This window comes from Macaca nemestrina, chromosome 13 (assembly GCF_043159975.1).
Source record: "Macaca nemestrina isolate mMacNem1 chromosome 13, mMacNem.hap1, whole genome shotgun sequence".
Classification (NCBI taxonomy): domain Eukaryota; kingdom Metazoa; phylum Chordata; class Mammalia; order Primates; family Cercopithecidae; genus Macaca; species Macaca nemestrina.
This window is the reverse complement of record NC_092137.1, coordinates 28,246,992-28,269,377: the sequence shown is the minus strand read 5'-3', so window position 1 is coordinate 28,269,377 and position 22,386 is coordinate 28,246,992. Positions and strand designations below refer to the sequence as shown.

At 42.0% G+C, this 22,386-nt stretch overlaps 1 protein-coding gene across 12 annotated transcripts in view; it reads right to left on the bottom strand.

The window, feature by feature from the left end:
* The window catches only part of BABAM2 (BRISC and BRCA1 A complex member 2), a 493,307-nt gene that overhangs the window by 72,719 nt on the left and 398,202 nt on the right, over nt 1-22,386 (bottom strand). The window lies entirely within an intron of this gene.

Below are 22,386 nucleotides of genomic sequence, written 5' to 3'. Positions count from 1 at the left end.
ATTATTCTTGAACATGTGCTCACCAGCAATTCTTCCTTTTCCTCCTGGGCATAGCCAAACAAATTTTGCAGCCTTCCTGCAGTGAGGTGGAGCCAATGACTAAATTCTGTGTGTTGGAGAGATAAATGCCACTTCTGGGCCTGAACCCTATGGCCCCTCCCATGCTGGCCTGAAGAAGAGGGTGCAGTGGAGGATGCTGAGGCCATAGGAAATGGTGGAGCCACTAGAGAGAGAAGCTGGTCCCAGAATGTCTGCGAGAAGCAGAGTCCTCCTTTCATCCATAATGACCACCACTGAACTGACAGCACAGGAAATAAACCTTTACTGTGTTAGCCACAGAGATGGGGGTTGCTTGTTATAGGTGTTAGACTTTCCTGATAAAACCTCCATTTCAAAATACATTAAAAGTGTGTGTCTGTGTGTGTGTGTGTGTGTGTGTGTGTGTCTAGTCAGTGTAAATGAAGCAAGAGCTGGGCCTGGGGGTGGGCTCTGCCTCATGCATTTATGGGGGAGTGAGGGAGTTGTGGAGATAAAAGGCACCAGGAGGGATCTCCTAGTGGAGCTGTTCTGCCTCTTGATTGCGTCAATGTCAGTATCCTATCCTGGTTGCTGATATTGTACTACAGTTGTACAAGATGATACCATTGGGAGAAAGTGGGTGAAGGGTACACAAGATCTTTGTATTCTTTCTTTCTTTTTCTTTTCTTTTCTTTTTTTTTCAAGACAGAGTTTCACTTTTTTTCACCCAGGCTGGAGTACAGTGGCACAATCTGGTCTCACTACAACCTCCGCCTCCCAGGTTCAAGCGATTCTCCTGCCTCAGCCTCCCAAGTAGCTGGGATTACAGGTGCCTGTCACCACGCCCGGCTAATTTTTGTATTTTTAGTAGAAATGGGGTTGTACCATGTTGACCAGGCTGGTCTCGAACTCCTGACCTCAGGTGATCCATCCGCCTCGGCCTCCCAAAATGCTGGGATTACAGGCATGAGCCACTGCACCCGGCCTTTTGTATTATTTCTTACACCTACATGTGAATCCACAATTATCCCAAAATAAAAAGTTTTAATCATGAAAGACTTACATGGTAAATATGGAGAAGTATTAACAAAACTATGAAAAGTAGTTCCTCCCTTGTTTTTGGAACACATAAATAAAGTGGCTTCAGGTACAGAGGACAGCCCTTAGATGTGTGAAAATGCCAACCTTTTACCCTTGGTTTCCTCACCTTAAAAACAAGGACAATACCTGTCCTACCAACTTCATAGGGGTTGGGGAAGATCAAATTAATTAAGATGATAAATGGGAAAGTACTTTGAAGTGCTATAAGATCTTATTACTAACATCGAAGAGACAATTCTAGTAACACTTTGGGAATGACAGAGGATACTATCAATCCACTTACATTTATGAGTGAAGAAGAGCTGCAAAGCTGCAGGTGCTGAGCCTTTGTATTAACTCAGTGACCAAGATGGAGGGGAGGTTAAGAATTGCACATTCATGGCAATAAAATATCAAAAGCACTTGCTGCAGGTGCAGATAGGGTGTGTAACATGCTACTTTGCATGTCAGAAAGAAGAAAGGTGGCCGGGTACGGTGGCTCATGCCTGTAATCCCAACACTTTGGGAGACCCAGGCAAGCGGATAATCTGAGGTCAGGTGTTTAAGACCAGTCTGGCCAACATGGCAAAACCCCATCTCTACTAAAAATACAAAAAAATTAGCCTAGCGTGGTGGTGTGGGCCTGTAATCCCAGTGACTTGGGAGGCTGAGGCATGAGAATCACTTGAACCCAGGAAGTGGAGGTTGCAGTGGGCCAAGATAGTGCCACTGCTCTCCAGCCTGGGCAACAGAGTGAGTCTCCAACTTAAAAAAAAAAAAAAAAAAAAAAAAAATAGAAGAAGAAGAAAAGTAAGAATATGCACTTATATTTATTTTATTTACATAAAGAAACTCTGAAAGGCCTAATTAAAAAAACTAACACAAGTGACGAGAAGAACAAGGCAGACTGGGAACAGGTGGGGATGGGACTTTGCCTATTGTGTATTTAAAAAATTAGGTGAATATACTGCAGATTCAAACCTTAAAATAAAAAGGTACATTCTTAGAGAGGGTCCCTATATTTTGTATGTGGGGTGGGGAGGGGCAACTACTTTTTGTTTTTCTCAAAGGCTTAGCTCCAAGAGTATAGAAATTAGCTGAGTATTATCACTAGAGTGTACATGTGTATGTGTATGTGTGTGCACATATGTGCATGTGTGTATATGAATAGGACTGTACATGGTGGAGAATTCTGGTCAAGCCCTACCTCCTTCCCATCCCCCAAAGCTGGCAATGCCCAGGAGTCATGGAGGACCACTGGAGCAGCTACTCTTGCTTTTCAGCTTTCTGCCCCTTAGGCCATTTTGTTTAAGAACACCAATTGATTTAATTGTGTCTTTTTTTTTTTTTTTTTTTGAGACAGAGTCTCACTCTGTCACCCAGGCTGGAGTGCAACGGCCTGATCTCAGCTCACTGCAACCTCTGCCTCCTGGGTTCAAGTGATTCTCTTGCCTCAGCTACCCAAGTAGCTGTGATTATGGGCATGCGCTGCCATGCCCAGCTAATTTTTGTAGAGATGGGGTTTCACCATGTTGGCTAGGCTGGTCTTGAACTCCTGACCTCAGATGATCCTCCTGCCTCGGTCTCCCAAAGTGCTGGGATTACAGACGTGAGCCACCACACCCGGCCTAATTGTGTCTTATATAGGGAGACTGAGGCTGATCTAACACACTTTATAGGGCAAAACTAGATCAGAATTAGAAGCCACGGTCCTTACTCCCACTCCTTCCCTGTGCCCACTGGTCAGTACATCCTTGGGTCAAACGTGGATTGAAACACTAATGCTATCTCTGAGTAGCAAAGTTAAGTCTGGGTTGTTTCAAAGGACTTTCTAGTTGTTAGAAGAATCAAACTTGAAAAGCTGAAATCAAGAAGCAATTCTTTCAGATTGTGTTGGTTTTCTGTAGCCCCCATGACCTCTGGAATAATGGAAACAATGAATGATGTTGGGGTAAACTGTCTTTGAACATTAGCATGTAAAGTCTTTGTGTTTACTCTCTGTGGAGTCCACTGAGTCTGCAATTTTAGGCTCTTCACCTCCCAGAAAAATGGGTCTTTTGAAGTATTTTGTCCCCTTGGTTAGAGGCCAACTCAGCATGTTTTCATCTTCTTGTAAATACAGTGTTCAAGCACCATCCCATCCAAATGGGTTCTACCTTCTCATTGACTGGTTGTGGTGGAACAGTATGAACTGAGGGTTTTGGCCCACTCCATTCTTCCAACATAAAACAAAGGCTATGCCATTTGGAGATGCTTTTGTTGCGACCACAATTCATTTCTGAGGTCTCAATCAAACAAAAGCTCAAGGATAAACTTTGCAAATTCTTTTTAATTTGCCTGACATAGGAGACAGTTTATAATACATATGAGGTTTCCAAGCATATCGCCAAATAAAAAATGAGAAATATTAGCTTAGCCAAAGAGTTTTTTTTTTTTTTTTTTTTTTTTTTTTTTTTTTTTAAAAGACAGGGAATCTGTGTATATAAGACTGTGAGTTCCTCTAGAAAAGGAATGTCCCATTCTGCCCTGTATCTTTAGTATCCAGTATGGTATCTGGCATAAAGAATTTGCTTACTTTTAGCTCTCACCTGGGAGTATAAAAAAGGCAAACCCCATCTCTACAAATGTTAAGTCCTATAAACTAAATAAGATTCCATGTTTAACCTGAAAGCCATGCTGGAAAGACTAGTATAGAACTAAATTTATATCTTTATTGGAAAACAAAGCTGAAACGAGACAATGGTTTAGAGCAGAAATTGATGGGTGGTTGGCATTTAAAAATCTGAATGTAATTGCTAGTTCTCTGGCCTCAATCACACTGACGGATTCCTTTTGGCAATTATCTTCACTAGGCTTGCCTGTATGCAAAGTTTCTGATTACTGGCAGGTACTATGGTTTCCCTGGAGACGGGGGAATTGTTAATCCACCTTTTCAACACTGGGAGAGTTCAAAAGACTCATAGTACAAAGAGAAAGTTCCACAGTTGGGAGCATCAGAGGTAACAGTAGGGAGCCCCATAGCACCTCATTTGCAGAAAGGAACTAGAAATTAGGATCCCTACCCACCACGTGCTCTGAGGTTGGAATTGTGACCATATACATGTGTAGGGTCTGGTAGCTGTTACAGAAGAGACAGTACAGTTGTAGTGTGCCCCCCAACTCCTTTCAAATCATGCCACTTACCCAGAAAGTGGCACTATTTTATGGCACACTAGGAAAATGGGTAAGGCTGGCAGAGGTCACTCACTGTGCGCTCCGGCTCCCCCAAGGACTGAAGAGGTCAGCAGCCTATCTGTAACCTATCCCTAACCCATCAGTGTGCCCCAGCACATGGACTGGGAAGCTTTAGTAAACTGCTTAGAACAAGAGATCTGGAATCAGATGGTCTTGGTTCAAATGCTCTGTCCTTCAGCTACTAGCTATGGGACTTCTGGCAAGTTACCCTATCTCTAGGTGCTTTTTGTAAAATGGGGATAACTGGTAGCCCAACCTCACAGGGCTGTTGAGAGACTTATATGGAATTATTGTATTTAGCACAGTACTTTGCATATAGTAAATACTCAATAAATTATATTATTTATGTATAACAATGGTATTATTATTATTAATACTAATAATCCCCTCCCCTCTCCTCCTCTCCTTCCCTTTCTTTCTTTTTTTTGTTTTGAGACAGTGTCTTGCTGTTACCTCAAATAAGTGGAATCATACCATATTTTTTCTTTCGTGAGATAAATTGCTTCACCTTTCACCTACCAGAGGGCCAGGGTTCAAGTTTCCCCAAAGGTCATTCTCAGTTTAGAAGTTACTCCCCAAAGCCTCTCTCAGTACATCCTAGATCGGGTCATCTCAGGAATTTGGATCACCTCTTTGGGAGGAAACGTGTATCAAAGAGGTTTCGAGTTCCAGGCCACTTCCTGTCCAGTGTGACATGTGACTGAACAAAAGAGTTCAGTCAGGCCAAACAGTTCAGCACCATCTGGACTGGGGACAACCAGCAGTTTGCAGGTTGGAATGGACTCTAGGTTAAGCTGGTGAGAGCCTCCACCACACCTTTGTTCTAATGTTCTCTCATTTATTCTTTAACTGGATGTCCACAGGCTCCTAAAACTCATTATATCCCTAATGGAGCTCAACATCTCCAAATCTGTTCCTGCTAAAGTAATCCCGGCCTCAGATGATGGCATCATCAGCTATCTAGATGCCTAAAAAAGAAATCTGGGGATGATCCTATTTCTTTTCTGTCCCTCATCTTCTACTTGGGATCAATCACAAAGTTTTTCGAGTTCTAATATGTTTCTTACACATTTTTCTTCCCCTCTGTCCCTACTATGACTCCCCTAGTTCAGGTCTAATCTTCTTTTGCCTGGACTGTCTTTTTAGGTCCCTGGTCTCCATCCCAAATCATCTTTTATGTAATACCAGAAAAGCCTATTTTTATAAAAGCAAATATATGCCACTTTTCTGCTGAGTGCTCTTCAATAACTCCTTGCTATCCTAAGGATAAAGTCACATTTGTTAGCCTGCTAGGCAATGCTCTCTGTGTTCTGCCCTCTGACTGCCTCTTCAGCTTAATCTCTTACTACTTCGTGGGGTCCACCAAACATTTAGGAGACTGGAAACCACTCTCAGGTCCTCACTTCCACTCTAAGATTTCTTCCCTCCGTGCGTTTGTTTACGCCAGGCCCTCTGCTTGGAATGATCTTGTGGCCCTCCTCCTTTACCGTGTTGGGTGACCCTTCACTGTATCCTCATAACATCTGGTGTATGCCTAGACATGCACTGTAAGTAATATTTCATTGTTACTTTCATATGTTCATTTTCCCCACTAGATTGTGAGCTATTTCAGAGTGGGTATCTTTCATCCTGGTATCCCTGAGTCTTGACAGCACTGGAACCAATGCAGGTGCTCAATACATGATGACCAAAGAGATAAATCCATACACACATGAATAAAGTATTGCATAGGTCAGGTCTGGAGGCCACTGGAAGGGAGGGAAGGGAAGGGGAGGAGGGGGAGGGGAAAAGGAGGGGAGGGGAGGGGAGAGAAAGGAAGGGAAGAAGGAAGGAAGGACAAAACTCACACTGGAAAGGAAAAAGTAAAACTGTCATCTGCAGATGACATGATCATGTACATAAAAATTCTAAGGAATTTACTAAAGGTCAATACACAAAAGTCAATTATATTTCTATGTATTAACAAGGAGCAATTTGAAAATGAAAATTTTTAGTCTGGGTGCAGTGGCTCACGCCTGCAATCCCAGCACTTTGGGAGACTGAGGTGGGTGGATCACTTGAGGTCAGGAGTTTGAGACCAGCCTGGCCAACATGGTAAAACCCCGTCTCCACTAAAAATACAAAAATTGGCTGGGCATGGTGGTGCATGCCTGTAATACCAGGTATTTGGGAGGCTGAGGCAGGAGAATCGCTTGAATCCAGGAGGTGGAAGTTGAAGTGAGCTGAGATTGTGCCACTGCACTCCAGCCTGGGCAACAGAGTAAGACGCCTTCCCCCCCACCCCCCCCCCAAAAAAAGAAAGAAAGTGAAAATTTTTAAAAACTTCATTCATGATAGCTTAAAAATATACTTAGAAATTAATTTAACAAGAGATGTGCAAGACCCATATATTGAAAACTATGAAACATTGCTATGGGAAATTAAAGAAGATTGAAATAAATGAAAACATACACCATGTTCATGAAAGGGAAAATGCAATTCTTTCCAAGATGGCAATTCTCCTCAAATTGAGGTACAATAGATTCAATGCAATCCCAATAATGCTTTTTGTGAAGAAACTGACAAGCTGATTCTAGAATGTATAGGGAAAGGCAAAGGATGTAAAAGTCTAAATAATTTTGAATACAGAAATACAAAGTTGGCTGGGTGTGGTGGCTCACACCTGTAATTCCAGTACTTTGGAAGGCCGACGTGGGTAGATCACCTGAGGTTAGGAGTTCAAGACTCTACTGGCCAACATGGCAAAACGCTGCCTCTACTAAAAATACAAAAATTAGCCGGGCGTGGTGGTGGGCACCTGTAATTCCAGCTACTCAGGAGGCTAAGGCAGGAGAATTACTTGAACTCGGGAGGCAGAGGATGCAGTGAACCAAGATTGCGCCACTGCACACCAGCCTGGGTGACAGAGCAAGACTCCATGTCAAAAAAGAAATACAAAGTTAAAAAACTTATACTACACGATTTCAAGACCTACTCTAAAGGGAAAGCACAGGCACACAGATCAATGGAACAGAGTAAGAATTCAGAAGCCTGGGCGCGGTGGCTCACGCCTGTAATCCCAGCACTTTGGGAGGCCGAGGTGGGCGGATCATGAGGTCAGGAGATTGAGATCATCCTGGCAATGGCGAAATCCCATCTCTACTAAAAATACAAAAAATCACTCGGGAGGCTGAGGCAGGAGAATGGCATGAACCTGGGAGGTGGAGCTTGCAGTGAGCCAAGATCGCACCACTGCACTCCAGCCAGAGCAACAAAGCGAGACTCATCTCAAAAAAAAAAAAAAAAAAAAGAACCATGTCCCTTACCTTATACCATATACAAAATTAACTTGAAGTGGAACACAGACCTACATTTTAGAGCTAAAACTAGAAAGTTCCTAAAAGAAAACATTTTAAAAATTATTTGTGAACTTGGTTAGGCAAGAATTTCTTAAGCAGGACATAAAAAGCATGGCTCATAAAATTTAAAAATGATAAAATTGATTCCATCAGAATTAAATTTTTTTTGCTCTTTGAAAGACACAATTAAATATTCTCAACTAATATTTGCAGAACAGGGAACTGACAAAGGGTCTGTATCCCAATGTATAAAAAACTCAACTCAAAAGTAAAAATAACAGCCCAATTAAAAAACAAGAAAAACTGCCTGGGCAGCATAGCAAGACCTCATTTCTACAAAAAATAAAAAATTAGCCAGCTGGGTGTGGTGGCTCACACCTGTAATCCCAGCACTTTGAGAGGCAGAGGTGGGTGGATTACAAGGTCAGGAGATCGAGACCGACCTCACCAACATGGTGAAACCCTGTCTCTACTAAAAGTACAACAATTAGCTGGGTGTGGTGGTGTGCGCCTGTAGTCCCAGCTACTTGGGAGGCTGAGGCAGGAGAATCGCTTGAACCTGGGAGGTGGAGATTGCAGTGAGCCAAGATCCCACCACTGCACTCTAGCCTGGGCGACAGAGTGAGACTCCAACTCAAAAAATAAAAATGAAAAAAAGAAAAAGTAATTAGCCAGGTATAGTGGTGCATGCCTGCAGTCCCAGCTCCTCAGGAGCCTGAAGTGGGAGGAACACTTGAGCCTGGGAGGTAGAGGCTGCAGTGAGCCTGATGGTACCACTGCACTCCAGCCTGGGTGACAGAGCGAGAATCCGTCTCAAAAAAAAAAAAAAAAAAAAAAATTAGCTAGGCATGGTGGTGCATGCCTGCCGTTCCAGCTGCTCAGGAGGCTGAAGTGGGAGGAACACTTGAGCCTGGGAGGTAGAGGCTGCAATGGGCCTGATGGTGCCACTGCACTCCAGCCTGGGCGACAGAGCAAGACCCTGTCTCAAAAAAAGAAAAGAAAAAAGAAAAAGACTTAAACAGATGCTTCACAAATTAACTTACCTGAATGGCAGATAAGCATAGGAAAAGATGCTCAACATCACTAGTCATTAGGGAATTGCAAATTGAAGCCACAATGAGATACTATTATATATCCTATAATGGCTAAACTTAAAAAGAGTGACAATATCAAGAGTTGGAAAGAATGTGGAAAAATTAAACTCTCACACACTGTCAGTGAAAATGTAAAAAGTGACAGTCATTTGCAAAATAGCACAGCAGCACATCACTGAGTTAAAGTACGTTTACCATAGGGCCCAGCATTTCCACTTCTACATTTTTACCCAAGAGAAATAAAAGCATATGTCCATACAAAGACTTGCACTTCAATTATGTTCAAGGAGAACTATTCTTTCTTTCCTTTTCTTTTTATTTTATTTATTTATTTATTTGAGACATAGTCTCGCTCTGTTGCCCAGGCTGAAGTGCAGTGGTGTGATCTCAGCTCACTGCAACCGCCACCTCCCGGGTTCAAGCGCTTCTTCTGCCTCAGCCTCCCAAGTAGCTGGGATTACAAGTGCCTGCTGCCATGCCAGACTAATTTTTGTATTTTTAGTAGAGATGGGGTTTCACCATGTTGGCCAGGCTAGTCTCGAATTCCTGACCTCAAGTGATCCGCCCACCTCAGCCTCCCAAAGTGCTGGGATTACAGGCATGGGCCACCATGCCAGGCTTCTTTTCTTTTTCTTTTACTCTGTAACCCAGGCTGGAGTGCAGAGGTATGAACAAGGCTTACTGCAGCCCTGACCTCCTGGGCTCAACCAATCCTCCTACCTCAGCCTTCTGAGTAGCTGGGACTATAGGTGCATTCACCACACTGGGCTAATTTTTAAATTTGTTTGTAGAGAAAGGGTCTTGGAATGTTGCTCAGGTTGGTCTTGAACTCCTGGCCTCAAGTAATCCTCCCACCTCAGCTTCCCAAAGCACTGGGATTACAGGCCTGAGCCACTGAGTCTGGCCTAGCATTATTCTTAATAACTAAAACTTGGCAACAAATAAAATGTTCAGCCTCTGGTAAATGCATAAACAATGGAATGAAAAAATGAAATACTACTCAGCAATAAATGAGAACAAAACATTGACACACACAACACCATGGATGGATCTCAAAAACATTATACTAAGTAAAAGAAATCGAATACAAAATAGAATAAACTAGAGAAACAGAAAGTGGTCAACGGCTACCTGGGGCTGGAAGTCAGGGGAAGAGACCAACTGCAAAGCCTTACAAGGCCTTTTTTTTTTTTTTTTTGAAGCGGAGTCTTGCTCTGTCGCCCAGGCTGGAGTGCAGTGGTGCCATCTCGGCTCACTGCAAGCTCCGCCTCCCAGGTTCACACCATTCTCCTGCCTCATTCTCCCGAGTAGCTGGGGCTACAGGTGCCCGCCACCACACCCGGCTAATTTTTTGTATTTTCGGTAGAGATGGGGTTTCACCTTGTTAGCCAGGATGGTCTTGATCTCCTGACCTCATGATCCACCCATCTTGGCCTCCCAAAGTGCTGGGATTACAGGCGTGAGCCACCACACCCGGCCACAAGGACACTTTTTAATGTAACAGAAAATGTTATTTGTCTTGATTGTGGGGCTAGATCTATGCCTGTATATGGTTGCCAAAATTTAAGCATTCACTTAAAATGGTAAATTTTACCATATGTAAATTGTACCTCAAAAAAGATGGGAAAATGTACTCTATGAACTCATGAAAGTTGAATCTGTGCAGTTGGTCAGTATACAATCTGCAAATGGAAAAGTCATTAAACCTCAAATCAGGGCATTATTTTCTGTTATTTTCCTTATGCTGAACATTAGTCAGTACTTCAGGCCAATACAAGATGCCACCAGTCCGATACTGGACACGTATTGCTGTAAAGCACTTACCTGTCCAGGCTGGGTGTGGTGTCTCATGCCTGTAATTCCAGCACTTTGGGAGGCCGAGGCAGGTGGAGCACATGAGGTCAGGATTTCGAGACCAGCCTGATCAACATGGTGAAAACCCGTCTCTACTAAAAATAAAAAAATTAGCTGGGTGTGTGTGTTGGTGTGCGCCTGTAATCCCAGGCTGAGGCAAGAGAATCGCTTGAGCCCAGAAGACAGAGGCTGCAGTGAGCTGAGATTGTGCCATTGCACTCCAGCCTAGGTGACAGAGTGAGACATCTCAAAAAAAAAAAAAAAAAAAAAAAAGAAAAAGTGAGCCATTCAAACATATGAAAAATACTTAATTGAATTTTAAGAAACTTCATTTCTAGTCCTATTCTTCCACTAATATCATGCATGACCTTGGGCCAGGTACTCAGCCAATACCTCAGTAAATGATAAGAGTTTTCAGAAATTCTCAATCTGAAGTCCATGCATCTCTATTCACTGCCCCTGAAAGCGTCTTTGGATTCAGGGCATCTGGGAATTTGGATGGGAAAATGTGTATCTTTACACATTTTCTTCACATAAACATGTATCTTTGTTTTTACAACCTTTAACTGAAATTTAGCATTTCCTTCAATTATGGATATAGGTAACAATCTGCAATGGCTTTAGCAGTAATAACTTTGATAGAAATCACAGGAATTTTTATATTAAATTGTAAGTGTTGCCCATATCTCAAAATATTATTTATATTTATCACATTTCAAAATTATGGTGGTTATTAGATTTGCTACTGGATATTATTATTTAATGTGTTAACAAAGAAGCTATGTATCTGCTAAAGAAATGATATTTCTGATTATAGATACATCTCTATATCATAACTTTTTAAAGACTTGATAATAGGTTCCATATAATCGGTTTCCTTTTCAGCACAGTATATTTTATTTTAGGCAAAATACCTTGTTCTACAGAACGGATCCATGGAATTCACCAAAAGAATCTTTCACACACACACACACACAGTTTAAAACTTCTTAGCTAGGCCAGGCATGGTGGCACACACCTGTAATCTCAGCACTGTGGTACAAAAATTGGCTGAGTGTGGTGGTGAACACCTGTAATCCCAGGTACTCTGGAGGCTGAGGTGGAAGGTACTTGGGCCTGCGAGGCCAAGGCTGCAGTGAGCCAAGATCATGCCACCACACTCCATCCTGGGTGAGCAAGTGAGACCATGTCACAAAAATATGAAAACAAAAAAAACAAACAAAAACTTCTGAGTTAGATGGCCTCTAACCGTCCATTCTAGTGCTAAGAATTCTATTAAAAACTGGTATAAAGACTGGATGGCAGCTGGGCGCTGTGGCTTATACCTGTAATCCCAGCACTTTGGGAGGCCAAGGTGGGCGGATCACTTGAGGTCAGGAGTTCAAGACCAGCTTGGCCAACATGGTGAAACCCCACCTCTGCTAAAAATACAAAAATTAGCTGGGCATGATGGTGCAAGTCTATCATCCCAGCTACTTGAGAGGCTGAGTCAGGAGAATTGCTTGAACCCAGAAGGTGGAAATTGCAGTGAGCCAAGATTGCACCACTGCAATCCGGCCTGGGTGACAAAGTGAGACTCCATCTTAAAAAAAAAAAAAAAAAAAAAAAAGAATGGCTCAGATTCTAAATGAAATAACTAAAAACACTTTTTCTCTTCTTTTCTAAATAAAGGCTTTCAAGATTCACGGATTCTTACTTGTTCGTATCCTGATTTGAACAAAGTAAGTGTTAAAAAAAACCTCACGTTTGAGACAAATGGGGAAATTTGAACACAAACTGGGTATTAGGTGATATCACTTAATTAGATATCATAATATTACCGTCAATACATCTTTTTAAAAAAATCCTTATCTGGTCTGGGTGCAGTGGTTCACGCATGTAATCCTAGGACTTTGGGAGGCTGAGGTGGGAAGTTCATGAGAGGCCAGAAGTTTGAGACCAGCCTGGGCAACATAGTGAGACTCTGTCTCTATGAAAATTTTTTTAAAGATTAGCTGGGCATGGTGGTGTAAGCCTAGTCCCAGCTACTCTGGAGGCCGAGGTGGGAGGTCCCTGAGTCCAGGAGTTTGAGGCTGCAGTGGGCTAGATGATCATTCTACTGCACGTTGGCCTGGTCTACAGAGCAAGACCCTGTCTAAAAAAAAAAAAAAAAAAAAAGAAAAAAAATCCTTACCTGTTAGAGATACATAGTGAAGTATTTATAGGTAAAATGATATTTCCTTTGCATCAAAATATGCAGGAAAATAAAAAATTAAAAAGGAGGCAGGATGGAAGAAACAAGGTATTCAAACTGTGATATGGGTGATAGTGGTTCACTATATTTTTCTTTCTACTTTCACGTTTGTTTGAAATTTTTACAATAATTTTTTTTTAAATTAATAAGTTCTCAGGACAGATCCAACCCACAGAAATGTCTGGATTGTACTCAGTTAAAAAAAACAAAAATGGGCTGGGCGTGGGCATGCTGGCTCATGCCTGTAATCCCAGCACTTTGGGAGGTCGAGGTGGGAGGATCACCTGAGGTCAGGAGTTTGAGACCAGCCTGGCCAACATGGTGAAACACCGCCTCTACTAAAAATACAAAAATTATTCGGGCATGGTGGCACGTGCCTGTAGTCCCAGCTGCTTGGGAGGTTGAGGCAGGAGAATCGCTTGAATCTGGGAGGCAGGACTGGAGTGAGCCGAGATCAACAATGAAGAGGATAGAAAGGAGTGTGCAGTTTGCCACAGTTCCTACTCCTCCAACCGTCTTAGAACCTGGGCTACTCCCATATCTAAATCACCTCTTCCTCAGGAGGCATTTGACCTTGTAGGTTAACATGAACTTTGTATGACAAACCATTATAATTGACCACATTCACTATGTCTAAACAGGTTAAATCACATTTTTGGTAATCAGTAGCTCTTTCATTCCTTAATAAGCTGCTTAGTTTTATTCTTTCAATGGCCAGAAGTGAATCCCTACCTTGAGCCAGTAGTTTGTGCCACAGGACAGGGGATTATAAATGAACAACCTGTTACCTCCACTGAGGAACAACTCCAGCTTCATGCCCTGTTGCCTTCAGATCAGTAATGTCTTTGCTGAGACATGCACTCCATTCCTGAGAGATGAGACAGTCTCCACATCTCTCTGACCTGTGCATGGCTGCAGACATTGACCCTCTGCTCTTGTTCTTGGGGCTAAGAGGGTCTCTGTGAAGCTCTAAAGGCTTTTGAAATTTATCACACATACTTGGGGATACTGTCAAACAATTATCTGAAACAGTATAGTAATGCAGTTTAGCACATGGGATCTAGAATCTGTTCCTGGATTTAAACACTAGCTCTGTCATTTAATCTTGCTGTGCCAGTTTTGTTATTTGTAAAATGGGTTATTCTGGCAATTAACCTCAGAAAGATGTTCTGCAGATTAAAGAACATAACATATGCAAAGTACTGAGAACAGTGTCTAGAGCATGGTATATACTCCACACAGTTTTTTTTTTTTTTTTTGAGACAAAGTCTTGCTCTGTCACCCAGGCTGGAGTGCAGTAGTACCATCTCGGCTCACTGCAACCTCCACTTCCTGGGTTCAAGCGATTCTCATGCCTCAATCTCCCAAGTAGCTGGGATTACAGGCGTACACCACCACACCTGGCTATGTTTTTTTTTTTTTTTTTTTTTTTTCTTTTTTTTCAGTAGAGACAGGGTTTCACCACGTTGGCCAAGTCTTGAACTCCCGACCTCAGGTGATCCATCTGCCTTGGCCACCCAAAGTGCCAGGATTATGGGCATGAGCCACCGCACCCAGCCTTCACTCCATACCTATGAAGTGTTATGACTATTATTTTCAACTACAGCAGAAGCTCTGGACCAAAATATAATAATGCCCATGCTTCACCAATGTCAACAGTACTTTAATATTAATTCTAAGAAAAGGTTACACTGAACTAGATCAATAACATAAGAGCTACTCTGTAAACAGCTTCCTTTCTTTCACTGGGTAAGATGAGTTCTTGAGTTATAGTTGTTAATTTGAAAGCATGTCAAAAATCACTGAGAAGTCAAAATTGCTAATTTTTCCAGACCTTTCTTTGTCAGACACACTTGCTTTAGCAATTACTTAATCCAATAATTACAACTGAAAAGACTCATACAAGGTATACAAGAGGGCACAGGGGAAAAATTCATTGCATGATTGTGCGAGTGATTTACAACCTTCTTCCTTCAAAGAAATCCTTTAAGGTCATTAAAAGGGGTCACGTAATTCTAAGGTATTATAATGAAGACAATATTCCCAGTGAAGATTAATCCAGTAAATTATCAAACTAGTGTCAGAAATTACAAAACAGGCTTTCTGGAAGTAAACTCTAAAGATGAAACAGAAGTTTCAATTTGAGTCAAAAGAGTGACAGTGGTTGCTGAAGGACTGGAACTCTGTGAATTGTAAACCGGGTGAGGGTGTGCTTGTGTGTATAATCAAGATGAAAACACTTTGCCTAGTAGAGCTAACCATTTTCAAGGAAGTCTCAGTATAAAAATTAACCAAAATGTAAAAGTATCTAAAGGACTCAATAGTTCTCATAATTAAGGCAAAAAGACATTTAGTAAATTTTCTTTTATCTTTTTCCATATTCTTTTATCATTTAGAACAATATTAGAGAACTGATTGGTTTGATATTTTGTTGATAATTAATTTTTGTTCCTGTTGTTTTGATAGTTTTTTTTTTTCTTTTCTTTTTTTTTTTTTTGAGATAGAGTTTCACTTCTCTTGCCCAGGGTGGAGAGCAATGGTACGTTCTTGGGTCACTGCAACCTCTGCCTCCTGGGTTCAAGCGATTTTCCTATCTCAGCCTCCCAAGAAGCTGAGATTAAGGTGCCACCACGCTTGGCTAATTTTTGTATTTTTAGTAGAGACAAGGTTTCACCATGTTGGCCAGGCTGATCTCGAACTCCTGACCTCAGGTGATCTACTCGCCTTGGCCTTCCAAAGTGCTGGGATTACAGGTGTGAGTCACTGCACCTGGCCTGATAGTTATTAATACTAGAAATGATAAATTACTAAGAATCTTTACATCTGATATGAGGTAAACATGGTAATTCTAAAATAATAGTACACTTTTTATAGACTTGACTTGAAACAAATTCTAACACATAGCATTGTGGTTTTTAATTATTTTACTGATTCTGATTTGCTCTTCATATATATTCCTTTATATAAAGATGTGATCTGTATCCAAAGAAGTAAGCAAGTTTTGAGCAACATCACCGTTTTGGTTTTACCGATTAATGTAGTAGCCATCTTGTTTGTTGCATGCTAAATATTCTACAACATAACACTTTCTGTAGAGGGGAGATGAAAGTCTACCTCACTTTGCTCAGGAACTCAGTGGCTGCTACTACTACAGCTTTGTGTTTTAGTGGTGAGGTGACAGTGCGACAGCAATGCAAATAATTTCCTTGGTTATACTAGGAATTGGAGAGCCTGACAAAATCAGAGCTTGGCAGAAGCATTTGTAGCAATAAACAGAAGCTTCTCATTTTTACTTAAAATTTCAAAAGCTGTCCTGATTTCTAATTTATTGGCCTTGATTACAGGCCTATAAGGAAAGAATTATTTAAATGACTACCAGAATTAGTCTGAAGTTGTTGATTTCCTCTGGCTTAAAAAAAAAAAAAAAGTCTTACCAGAAACTGTGTTCTCTGAAAAACAAAATAACTGTTTTCCACACTTAATGTCAACTTAAAACCAATGAATGAACAAATGAACAAATAGATAGTTAAAGTTAAATACAGAAAGAATAATACTAAGACATCTGTGTGAACATTAGTCATTTAAGATAAAGAAAAAAATCAGAGTAAGAACCCTTACCATTCATTAGATTGAATAAACACTGCCACCCCAGCCCCAATCCATTATAACAGCTATGAAATGGAGGAACACAGCAATCAAAGCCTTGCAAAGATACACTGGAAATAATGCGCAGGGCAAAATCCAAAGAAAACTTTTTTTCTCTTTTAAAAATATAAGACTGTGGCTGGGCGTGGTGGCTCATGCCTGTAATCCCAGCACTTTGGAAGACCATGGTAGGTAGATCACGAGGTCAGGAGATCGAGACCATCCTGGCTAACACGGCAAAACCCTGTCTCTACTAAAAATACACAAAATTAGCCGGGAGTGGGGGCACATGCCTGTAATCCTAGCTACTTAGGAGGCTGAGGCAGGAGAATATCTTGAATCCGGGAGGCGGAGGTTGCTGTGAGCTGAGATCGCGCCACTGCACTCCAGCCTGGGTGACAGAGCAAGACCCCGTCTCAAAAAAGAAAAAAAAAATGATTGTTTATAGCAATGTCAGAAAAAGTTATATTGTTGTGTTTATATTATAATATATACAGATGTAATATATATGACAATTAATAGAACAAATAAGCGGGAGGAAAAGGAGCAATGTCATTTTATTTTACCAGAATGAAGGCATTATTAATCTTAAGGCAATTATGTTAAAGATGCATATTGTAATCTCTAGAATAAATCACTAAGACAGTAACTCAACATTAGGTAGCTAAAAAAAAAAAGTCAACAAATGCCCTTCCCCTTACTCACTGTGTTCCAGCCAGGCCTGCTTAAGCAGAGCTCTTCACTGCCTCAGGGCTCAGGGCTTTTGCACAGGGACTCCTTTCCCTGGAATCGCCTTCCTTGGCTGTCTGAATCACTGCTAAGGTCTCAGCTGAAATGTCACCTTCTACAGGAGGCCTTCCCTACCATCATCACAGCAACTCCTTCTTATTCTCTATTCATAGCCTTTTACTTTGTTCCATCATGCTATTTGTCACTGTCTGAATTTATATATTTGTTAAGTTTACATCTTTATTGTCTGTTTTTCTCATTAGACTTCATTAAGAAAGAAAAGAAGCTGGGTGTGGTGGCTCATGCCTGTAATCCCATCACTTTGGGAGGCTGAGGCAGGTGGATCCCTTGAGCCCCAGATGTTTGAGACCAGCCTGAGAAACAGCAAAACCTCGTCCCTACATAAAATTAGCTGGGCGTGGTGGCGCATATGTATAGTTCCAGCTACTTGGGAGGCCGAGGTGGGAGGATCACCTGAGCGCAGGAAGTTGAGGCTACAGTGAGCCATGATTGCACCACTGCGCTCCAGTGGTGGGAGAAAAAAGACCTCCTCCAGAGCGAGACATGTAACACATGAGGCTCTCATATAACTGTGTCTTGCATAAAGTAGACAAGTCATAAAGTATTTGTTTTAAAAATGCCTACCATTGTACTTCACTTTGATCTAATCTTTTTTCTCATCAACTAGACAAGAAGTTGGCAAACTTCTGTGAAGGGTCAAATATTTTAGGCCTTGCAAACCATAAACTGTCTCTGCGGCATATTCTTCCGCTTGTGTTTTCTAACAATCCCTTTAAAATGTAAAAGCTACCCTTAGGGCAGGGCGCGGTGTCCCACGCCTAGAATCCCAGCACTTTGGGAGGCCTAGGTGGGTGGATTGCTTGAGGCCAGGAGTTCAAGATCAGCCTGGGTAACATGGTGAAACCCCAACTCTACTAAAAATACAAAAATTAGCCGGGCGTGGTGGCGCATGCCTGTAGTCCCAGCTACTCGGGAGGCTGAGGCAGAAGAATCGCTTGAACTCAGGTGGTGGAGGCTGCAGTGAGCCAAGATCACACTACTGCACTCCAGCCTGGGCGACAGTGAGACGCTGTTTAAAAAAAAAAGCTATCGTTAGCTCAAGGCCCTATAAAAACAGGCTGACATGGGATTTGGCCCTCAGGCTGTAGTTTTCCAATTTCTGTGCTATGTCACTGTAAGTATCTTAAGGTCAACTCTGAGTTATGTACTTATATCCCCTAATACCTTGCATAGTACTGAGCATGCAGTAGGTTCTTAGTAAACTCAGAACTCAGTTAAGTTGGAGGTAGAGGAAAACAAGAGAAAAAAGTGGTCAAATTTGGTCTAACAGGAATTTTACCAGGGAGACAAGGCCTACAGTCCAGGCTGAATGACTCAAAGGGTCATTTACCAAAGATGTATAGGTAATGGAAAAAGACAGCTTGTCATACAGTCACAAATCTCAATACTCAATTGTCTCCCCTTCCAAGTATCAACTCTAGTCCCGTAGACAGCTGCCTCCTCGTGTGTCTACTTACAGTGCAGCTGACTGGGACCCACGAAAAAAAAGCATGTAGTTTTTCCCCAGAGCATTTTTTTTGTTCTGTTACTTCACCTTGCTATCTGGTTCTCTTCCCATGCTGCATTCTGAAAAGCTACTAGTGGATCAGGCGCGGTGGCTCATGCCTGTAATCCCAGCACTTTGGGAGGCCGAGGCAGGTGGATCATCTGAGGTCAGGAGTTTGAGACCATCCTGGCCAACATGGAGAAACCCTGTCTCTACTAAAATTACAAAATTAGCCAGGCTTGGTGGCGCATGCCTGTAATCACAGCTACTCGGGAGGCTGAGGCAGGAGAATCGCTTGAACCCGGGAGATGGAGGTTGCAGTGAGCCGAGATCCCGCCATTCCACTCTAGCCTGGGCAACAAGAGCAAAACTCCGTCTCAAAAAAAAAAAAAAAAGAAAAGAAAAGAAACAAAAGCTACTAGCTTAAAGGTAACATCTACCTCCCGAGGTAAGCATAATTTAGCAAATATGGAACTGCCTATATAACTGCTATGAAAAATTCTTAGATGATGGCCAGGAAAATTTCCTAAAAATAGTTTCTGGATGGGAGCAAGTTTCTGATCCTGCTACAGTTCCAAGATTTGAGACATGCTGAAAATGAATGATGTAAGGAAGGAATAAGTGGATGGAAATGCTCCATGGACACCGTCATGGCCACAGTCCCCATTCCTGGAACTGCCAGAATGCTAGGATGTTGCCGTACCTCCTGAGAGATCCCAGAATCTGTGCAATGCTTTTCCTTAAGGCAATCTGCTTTTTCAAACTCTGGCAAAGTCTGAGGTCAGAGCTGTCTGTCTCAAGAGAAGTGCCTCTTTCCTCTAGCATCCAAAATGTGCATAATTATTGCCAGGAGCTGTCCTATCAATAGCAATCTTCCTGGGCCTGGGGAGAAGAGGGAGGAAGGGGAGAACAGAGATGATATTTCATGTCCTGCTGGGTCTTCAACCTCCATGAAGTGGTAGAGGCAGCCACAGGGGAATGGCTCTATTTCCAGGCACTTCCTTCCTCCTTTTCACCTCTTGAGATCTCACTGCAATGTTCTTTGTTAAGTCTCTGCCACCTCATATTCCCCTCCCCATCTTCATGGAAGGGAAAAAAAGGAACAAGTGGTCCCTTGGGCATTGTAACCAAGCCAGCAGATGCTTCCAAAGGAAGGTAAGTGTCAGATGTTTAACTGCATGACTAAGTAAAACACATTATCTAACCAAGCTTCACTCTGAGGTAGCAAGTCCTATATTTTAGATAAGAAAAAAGGAAATGGGTGAAAATAATTTATTTAAAGACAGGCTGCGAGTGAGTGATGGAGCAGGAAACAGCATCAAAGTTCTTTGATTCACAGGCAGGGTCTTATCTGCCAGAAGAGCCAAGAGTGTGGCAGTGATGCTAGGAGACAGGGACCAAACAGCCGGGGGAGAACAGGAATAAGAGCCCCAGGAAACACTTTGGAAAAAGTCAATTAAACAATTCCCAAGGTTCCGGGTAGCTGTTCTAATGAGTGCCTGGGGGGTCTATGTTTCTGAAGAAGGTAATTCAAAATGAAATGAAAAGATGACTTTGGGACTCAATTCTGCACGTCTGATTTGGAAAAGCTAAGATAGAAAGGCGGAGAAGGAGCTGTAAGAAATACTGAACACATGGTACCAAGGAGAAAATATGCTGTGGGGAATAGACCTTCAAAAGCAACAGCAATAGCTACAATACTGAATGTACTGACAAAAGAGTTGGCAGAAGCTGAGAGGTGAATGTTCTTTTATCCCTGACCATCATTGCAAGTGACAATTTCTTCTTGCTAGCAACCACTAGAATAGTCATCTTTGAGCTGCATGTGGAAAACACAGGTTATAACTGAGCAATGCCATGAAATATATTTTTCCCCTTATTCTGATATGATCTGACATCAACAGAAAGTAGAACAACGGCTAGGAGACCAAAGATTCAGGAAAAAGACTTGGGCTATTATGTCACTTTGAGATGAAGGAACTGATTGAAGCATTCATCTTAGTGTTTGCAATTGTCCTGCTGTGATGGAGTTGTCCACAGCCACTCAGGAGGCATGAGACCATCACCACCATCATTTGAGGTAAGGCCCAGGTCCCTCTTGAGCTGAGTTAGGATAATCACACCAGACAACTTTCCCAAGTCACAAGAGATATTAGTAAATTAAGGAAGCAATCAAGATCTGCCGCCGGGTCATCAGGTTAGAGAAAGAATCACTGGGACCAACGTGGTAAGGTAAAGTGAATACAGCAAATAGGAAGTGATATTTCACAAAGGAATTAAGCCTCAGAATGCCAAACCAAAGCACGGATATATAAGGTCAGAATCAAAAGTGGTGGCTGCAGTACCAGTGTTCAGCTCAGATTAGCAGGGCCATCGAAGACTGAGCAAAGAGGAGACTGCCAGGAGGCCTTGATTGTGGGGCTTCGTCCTGACCTGGCCCCACACTGTAGGTTATGGTGGTGACAAGGTGCATGACAGCTTGAAAAGTGGTGGTTGTTGGGCAACACCTAAAGGCAGAGGGGCCCATCTCCTTAAAACTGTGGCCTGCGCTCCATGATCTCCATGTGAATTTTACCAAGATAAGGTTTTACTTAGAAGTTTTCTTCTTCCTGCCACTATGGATGTTTATTGGTTTCTTCCCTTACTATCTATTGGTGTGCAATCAGGTAGAAAAATGAACTGAAGAGCTATTTTAACCGAAGCAAATCACAACGAAGAAGGTAAATCTGCTGCAGAAGGAAAATCCCTTGAAGTCTGTATCTTTATACTGTCTGATGCCTTTGGCTAAATATAGCCGAAGTTATTCCTCCTGCAGTAGTTTATTGAGGCATAGGGTCAGTTCTAAAAGCCATGGGTTTGAGTGAAGTCAATTCAAACCCACTGCTTTTCTCTAACTCAAGCTGGGAAAGCTGGCTCCTTTGCCTTGGCCTGAAGACTGAACGTTGTACATACCAAATTACTACAGAATGAAGGTCTCAGTTAACTTGCAACTTGAACCTGACTCCATGGGTCACTGGTTCTCACATAATTAGGAAACAAAAAGACTCTAAATTATCTATCAAGAGAAAGCTGGGTCGATGCTTACGGACTGACGGATTACTATGTGACAACAACCATTAAGTATGCCTACTATGCAGAAGAACATGAAGAAATGATGTTGGGGATACATGAAAACATTGCCCCATCTTTAAGTTATGTATTACATTTTATCAAAGTTGCAGACTTTTCACTGAATAAGGATGATAACCAAATGGTCACAGCAGGTATGTTTCTAATAATCCCAAAAGTCCTGAGGCCTGATACTGAAAACACAATGTGAAAGAGAAATCTGTTTAGGGTAGGGTTTCTCTAGCTTGGCAATACTGACATTTTACGTTCAATAATTTTTGTGTGTGTGTGTGTGAGGGGCTGTCCTGTGCATTGTAGAATGTTTAGCTGCATCGCTGACCTCCACCCATTAGACGCCAGTAGCAAATCCCCACCCCCTTAAGTCATAACAATCAAAAATGTCTCCAGGCATTGCTAAACATCCCCTGAGGTGCAAAATCACTCCAGTGGTTGAGAACCACTGGTCTAGAGATATTTTCTCTTTAA